This window comes from Agelaius tricolor, unplaced genomic scaffold, assembly GCF_023055355.1.
Source record: "Agelaius tricolor isolate 1412-34295 unplaced genomic scaffold, bAgeTri1.0.p SCAF_8, whole genome shotgun sequence".
Taxonomy (NCBI): Eukaryota; Metazoa; Chordata; class Aves; order Passeriformes; family Icteridae; genus Agelaius; species Agelaius tricolor.
The window spans coordinates 25929179-25937200 of NW_027269268.1; positions in this window are offsets into that span (position 1 = coordinate 25929179).

An 8022-nucleotide genomic window follows, 5' to 3' on the forward strand; every position below is an offset into this window, starting at 1 on the left:
ATTACATGGGTTAACTGGCTTATTTTTCTTCTGCAAAAGCACATGTACAGTTGAAGCCAAGTCCATTCCTAATCAAATACATAATTTGACAGGAGTTCACATTTGTGCCCATTAAGTTAATTTGTTTTGGGCCTGTAGGCACTATCACACATGCTGTATGTCTTACCTTGTTACCAACTCAGTCAGAAGTGAGAGGAGGCCACGCAAGTAAGTACAATTTCTTTACAAATAACCTCCATATAAAGTCTAGGTCTCTGAAATGACATTTCTTTTCTTATTATGAATGTGCTGTAATCATTAAACTTTCTGTATAATTTAAAAGCAAGTTAAATTGATCATAAATCTTGAAAAAAAAAAAGAATTTTTAGGATATAACTCAGAAGAGCTTCTGTACATTTCTACCCAATTTTAAAATATGAAAATATAAAATTTACTGCAGGAAAAAACCTAACAATGGCACAATTCTTCAGAGAAATTTCATTTATTAAAACCTCTGATCCCTTTTCAACTTTCTGTAACTTCCTGTCTTTCAAAATCACTTCTTTCCAATTAATTTCTTTTCTGTGATTTTCAGAATACAGATATATAGTTTCTCTTTTGCCTATTCCTTTTCATCTTTTTTCATCTCTCCCTCGTTCTCTCACTTTCTTCAGGTAACGGCTTTGGCTGTATTTTATCTTAATAATTATATACATGGTCTATTTCAGAAGTAGAGAATAGATGTAGAGCAAGAAGACCACAACAAACAGCACTGCTCTGGAGAAGTGCTGGCCTTCCAGATTACCAGGACTGATGAAGCTATTGGGAGCAGATTGGCACTAATTTATAGATAATTGCAGTTTCCAGTCTAATCTCTTTGTACTGAGCTGGACATTTTAAATTGGCAGCAGGGTTTCACAATTGGCAGCTTGTCTTAATCAGGACATCTAAGAACTATATATTTTTCCATTTGATCATTCTTGTAATTATTTTGATTTTTTCATCACCTTTAATACATTAAAATCAGGGGGAAAATTCTAAACAAACAAACAAACAAACAAACAAACCCCCCACAATCAAACAAAATAAGTATATAAAGTAAATAAAAATAAACAAACAAAATAAACCACAAACCACCAGAAAATAACCCAAGGAACACAGGAAAGGAACTCCAGTTCCATGGCACTTCAATTTAGAAATAACCCAGGTAAACAGTTAAAATTTGTTTGTGCAAAATAATTTCTTCTTCTATGAAGCTAATTCTGCTTATTCTGTGGGCATTTTCACACAGCAAAATTTAACACTTTATCCAACCAAATTGAAAGATTTCATTTTTTTCAAAATTGAGGTGACCTACTAAAAAGTAGTTTCTGCCGTAATTAATTGGCTGCAATTTTTAGTTTCTGTATTTCAAAGAGTAAGTTTCTGAGTCCTGGACTCTGTGGGCCAGATATGTCTAAACCTCAAAGGAGACTGTAAAAAGTTGTAGATGATGTAGTTTTGTCATAGAGCCTGGAAATTTCTAACAAACTGCCTTCTTAGGTAGAGCATAGGAGAGAATAGGAACATAGTGTTTAGACAATAAAAAAGTAATTTAGAGATACATATATGCAATTTGACATTCAATTAAAATTATTCTCTCAATTCAAGTCAATTAAAACACTGAACTTAAAGGAAAAATCCTTTTTAAAGTTTGGATTCTACAAATAGTTATAGGACACTGACTTTTCATCTCAACTTGACATAGAAAAAAGTGTGAAAGGAATGAAATATTGTACATATTGTGAAGAGTCTGGAAAGCAATTTATGAATCTATTGGAGACTTGCATGCCCCTTACTTAAAGATGATTTTCCATTAGGGTGATCTGTTTCAAAGGGCACAAGATAGCATGAGGAGAATTACCATAATTCCAATCTCAAATCTAAATCCCTCTGAGATGGCAGTTTTTCTGCATCCATAGCAAACATTTTCTCCCTAGCATAGCACATAGTATGCCAAAGGCTGTGCATAGGAAGTGGGGAGACTTTTCTCAACTTCCTCCACTCTCTTTGACAAGGATAGGCCTTTAAAGGTCTGTGATTTACCCAGAATTTAATCCAGCTAGGTTTAAATAGATTTGTTAGGTCACAGGTTTAACATTTCTACTGAAATTTTCTGCTCTTGAGTAGGGATCACATGCTTTTCTACAGTTTATTTTGTTGTGCTATGGTGCCTTTCTGGACAGCAGTGAAGATGCTACTGTCAGTCTGATGGTAACCCACCAAGCTACCCCCTAGATTCAGCAGTACCCCACCAGTAGACCTCAGTTCCTCCAGAGACTCCTACAGAGCTCAACAGAAATTCAGAAATGTATTGACACAGCTGATGAATCCTTCCTCTCACTTTGCATGTGGCTAGGCTGCCTACTAGACCATAACTTGGCCTTCAATTAATAGCTCTTCAAAGAATAATTGTTGGGATATTTTGTTAGCTTAAAACATTATGTGTCCAATGGTTTTCCAGTTTATTAGAGTAAAATAATGGTATGTTAATACACAACATGGTATTAAAATTTTGCATTAAAAAACAAAAGGTTTTTTTATATCTATGTCACCATAAAACTATTATGATTTATACTTTTATTATATTAACATATATCACACCAATCTCAACTATATCAACCCTGGAGATACAACAGCAAGTAATTCTGATCTCTCACTGATATGGTTTTGAGGTTTTTTTGTTTGTTTTGCTTTTTTATTTTTTATAGTTCTCCTCTCCTTCATATCATCAAGGTAAACACAAAGAATCCCAAATTTCCTTTTACATTGTGCAAGCAACATAATTTCCCTATATTACAGATAATAACCTTGAGTGCTTCTTCCTTGCTCCAGGATTTATTTGAAGGAGGCTGCCTGTTTTTCAGAGAAACCCATAATACCCAGCATAGTCTCTCCAAATACCAAATAGAAGTCATCACTTAAATTGTAAGAGAGAAAGAAGGATGGACAGGGTGGACCTTTCAAGATTTTTTCACTCTTTGTACAAGTGCCATTCTGGATTCTATACAGAAATTTAATTTTCATGTATCACTCTGAATGATACACTCAATAGTAAAAGGGAGTCAAGAACATAGGAACTGAAATTTGCCAGCATCTTTGAGAATCCAAACCCCAAACTGCTAGCACCTTTGAAGGAGGGGTTGCATTGCATTCATTAAGGGATGCAAATCTGGGCTAACTGTATGAAATCGATGTCTGAGTTTTTTCCCAAAATCCTGCACAGCATCCAGCCTCATCAGAACAATATCAGAACAATATCAAATAATCACCTCATTCCAATAACAGGATTTCCCTCAGATTCAGAGTTACAGAGCAGGAACAGTTTTAGTCACATGATAGAAGACTATCTTTTAATCAAGGTGGAGGAATGTCACCATTCTTCATCACTCCGTAACTTTTTGTATTGCTGACCACGTATCAGAGTTTTTATACAGTGTCCTAAAACTTGTGCCAAGGAAATCATCTTGATATCTCCTCTCAGAGATTGTTCTGATATTGCTGCACAGAATTAGAAGAATAGAAGCAAATTACATCTTCCACATTAAATGAATAGGCTGCATTGATCAATATACACCAAGTAGCATTACAAATGCCAGAAGTCTGTACTAATCACTAAAGACTTGAAATTGTGTTTTGAATTTGATTATTCGTGATCTTAGGCCATGTACATAGATAATATAAAAAGACAGAGAGTTATAAAGCATGCAATGAATGCTTTTCTCTTAATAATAAACTAGGTATTTAAAATAGAATAGAATTGTCCTTTCCATAACTTGTTCAAAGCATTTTTACCAATCTGAAAAAGTGTGCCTACATATTGATTAAAATTGATTAAAATGCCTGTTGTTCTAATCCCTTATTAGATTTTTGGAGGGAGGTATTTAAGAGGTTACAGTAACAGTAAACAAAACTGAAAGGTAAATGGCAAAATCTTTGGGGTTTTTATTTATAACAGATTCATGTTTTATAGTGCCACTACTCAATTTTTAAATATTTTATTTTTTACTTTTTGCATGGCAGGTGTTTCCCTTTTCTTTTAATTTCTCCATTTCTCTGATCCTATTCAGATATACTCACTAGCTAACTGTTTAATGCAGCAGGAATGAAGTTGTTTTGTCCTGAATACAATGCCAGTGCACTCACAGGGAATGAAATACACGACATTGGGTTAAAGGTCTGAAGAATTGTAGTGGTAAATAATATATATACTCTGAACATTTGGAAAGCTTTTATCTTTTGTTCCTTTAAGTCAAGGAGTAGTAAATTATAAATTCCTTCAAAAGTATATGGATAATAAATAGGGAAGTATTAACTAATGTTAGGTTAATGGTTACAAAATGACAATGAAGATTAGGAACATGACAGTTTTATGACAGTATCTGTGAGTTTTAAGCAGGAATAAGATATTTAATAATAATCTTCATCAACTGAAATCAAGGAGAATACATTAAACATTCCAGTTCCTTAAGACACAGTCATTTCTAAATTAATTTTTAAATTGAATTTAGTCAAAGATTCAAGAGTTCCAGGAACGTGACTAAAAATTAGCTGCCAAAATATTCTTACCTTTTAAAATTTACTTCTAGAAACTTCTTTCAAATAGGGCAATGCTCGTGGTAACCTCTCGGCGGGATAGCCCGGAATGTGAAATTTGTGCCTTTCCCGAAGTACTCGGGAGAGCATCGCCCCCCGGTGGCGGCGGGATCCGCATCAATTCCACTGAACCTCAGTCGACATGGGGATGAAAGCTGAGCAATTACATCTCTGCTACTTGCTCGCTGTCCTAGCAATAATTCTTTCCATTCCTCGTTTTAAAAATATAATATTTAATTTCCTTCATAAATATTTAGTTAGAGAAACTGTATATTATTTGTGCTTCTGTTTCTCCCTTAGGCTGTAACTAGTTATACCTACAAAAATTCCTGATCCTGGAAGCCTTGCTTGCAGATACCAGAACCCATGCCTTTACAATTATCCTAAGCTTTCTTTTGGCAGCCAGTGTGACTGCAGACATGTTTCAGGACTGCTGTTCTTTGAAAAGATAATGCAAGAGTGTCAGTAAGAACCATGCAGCAGATTCTTGTGGTGACCAGCATTGTAATGCCCAGAGAAGTCCACTGTGCAGACCTGTCTCTAGAATCAGCTGTGTTTCCTCTCAGCATGACATTTTCCTGCTACAGCAGTGCAGCAAGCAGTGCTGTCACCCTGCAGTAACATGATGACAGACCCAAGTCCCATAGTCTTCCCTGCAAATCTCTGCTTCCTTAGAAGACAGTAGAAGCTGGAATTAAAGCACTGTGACAGCAGCTTATCTTCTAAAGGTTCTTGGAAAGCATGTGCAATTGCTTTGCAGGAAATGTAACAATCTTTTCAAGTGTAAGCCTGTCACAAATTAATAGATCTGTAGGTGTGTGTAGTAAACCAGATTATATGGCCAGAGGAAGGCTGCTTCTGGTTAATGAAGAAAACATACAGGTCATATAATCAGATGCTATATTAATGTTGTTGGCCATTTCATGGAAAATTACTGAACATTTTTTAATACTATTTCCTACAGATAATATTTAGTGGGAAAGATTTAAGGAAAGCAAATTCATTGTTAATAATAAATGCACTTTCATACAAAAGGAAAATTTATGTACAGGTCATAATTTTGACATGGCAAAGGAGGCAAGATCAAAATAAATGCTTCCTGGAGAAAGTAGCCCAGTCTGGAGATGTAATGAGAAGTGCAGCAGGATAGTTTGTCATTTTCAGGCAGCAAAGACAAATTCTGCAAAGACACCCACAAAACCTCCACATCTTTGGAAATGTTTACACTTGAGCTGCCTAGGAAATATATTTCAAAGCAGCAAAGCCACCCACCCAAACCAAGACAGCAGTCAGGTCACCGGCTCTGTCACTTAGAAAACAGGGCTAAGTTCAAATATAGTATAAGGTTAAGCAAAAAGCTCACAGTCAAATTTTTTAAAATATGAAATTTATATAAGACTACTTTTCATAAGCATTGACTGTTATTGTTAATGTGTCTGGGCAATGTTATTGCTTGAGTCTAATGATATACTGCATCAGAACTTTAATTTAAAATGGGCTTTTGCAAATCATTTACTATGTGTGCTTGATCCAAGTACAGCCAACAATTACAATGATTACCCATTTTTGACTCTGCTGGAGCTGCATCAAAATATATGAGGGATGCCTGGCACTGAGGCATTCTTTTAAGTCACTCTCAGTCAAGCTCACTAAATGAAAGGCTTCTGTAACTTCTGTCTAGCTGTTGAAGGAGCAGCTTCCTGTCAGATTTATATTTATTCTTTCCACTTAACATTTTAATCTTTTTTCTTTATAACAGTGTCATATTCCCCACTTGTGAAACAGCAGACTAGGTCCATAAAGACAGTACTACTATCAACCAGATCTCCCAGTGCTTCACTTGTACTCTCAAAAATACTTTGTACACACAAACAGCATTAGGGATTGACATGTTGAATGTACCCAAAAACACAGTTCTGATGTCTTGGGAGGTGTTAACTCTTGTCTTCTGCATTGTTTAGAAACACCTTTCCATAGGACTCAGAACCTCCATCTGTCACCAAAGGAGTATCAGGGACAGACAAAGGTGATACAGTGACTCCATCATCAGAAGGCACGAAAAGCACATTATTATTAGAAATACACAGTTCTTATGGAAACAATGGTGGACCTAAGACCTCATTGGTCTTTAGGAATCTTCTCTCACACTATTGGTGAACTATGAATAGCACACTGGAGAATCATATCTATAAACAACAGTTACAGAAAAAGAGATAATGTTTTAATTCTTCCTCCGAGCTTTCTCCCTGCTTCCCAGGAAAATCCTGGGACAGCTATGTCTCTCTCTGTTCAGAGGATATGTGATATCCACTTGCCCAACTATCATCCTGGTGGAAACCACTCAGGCACTGGCATGTATCAGTACAGAGGTTCCTGTTTCCCCTCTATCCTGTAGTGCTTCCATCCTTAAGAGTCCCACGAGGCAAGCTCCATACTTGAATGATTTGCACATACACATTTAATTATATTGTTAATACTTCCTAATACTGCCTGTTTTCCACAAATTTAGAAGCACCAGTTCACAGGGTGCAGAACAAGTTGCCAAGTGTCTGATGATAGAACCTGAAACAATGGCAGGTTTTCATTACTTTCAAGTTTCTCATTCCCAAGATAATACATAGTGGTTTAGTGACTGAAATGCTGTAGAAACCACGCATCTTGTTTCTAAAATGGAGATGGGAACGCCTTGAGCTACACAAGATTACCTTTGAGAGAACAGAGAGGGCAAAGGGAAGTCATGGGGGACCATGGAGGAAAGGCCTAGATATGGGATAAAATTTTAACAGGAAAAGGAACTATGACTCCTTGGATTAGAATACCCTGAATTTTTCAGGTGAAGCGTTTCTACCCAACAGTAAACCAGGTGAAGGTATGGTAGGCACAGAAATCTACTGACAGAATTTCTCTTGAGAAATTTCTTCCTTCATTTTTAACAAGGAGGTAAATCAAATAGAACATCTAGATGAGCACCTGCTGTTGTTACCTGTTTACTGGTAGAATTTCCCAGTACAGATGTGACTGTAACTGCAGGAGACTTTTTAGAACCTTGGGGATCTTTCCGGATTCCTGTTTGTCTTTCCCTGGCTGGAGAGCATAGGTTTCAACAGAGGTAACATCAAGTTTATAGATACTATGTTCTGTTGTACTGTGCATGTAGTTGGTTTTTTGTTGTTTTGTTTTATTTTTTTTAACGATGGACTTTTATCACAAAAGCAGTTCGTATAACAAATTTTGCTTAAATGTAAAATGGCAGTCTAGAGCTCTTTCTTTCCTTTCTTCTTGTATTAGCACTTTACTTTGTCCTCCAGGCTGCCAGAAGGATGTGCAACTTTTGAAAGTTTATCTCAATGGCAGAAAGCATCTACCTGTCCATTAGTTTCCTTACATTGAAGTAATACCTCTTCCAAC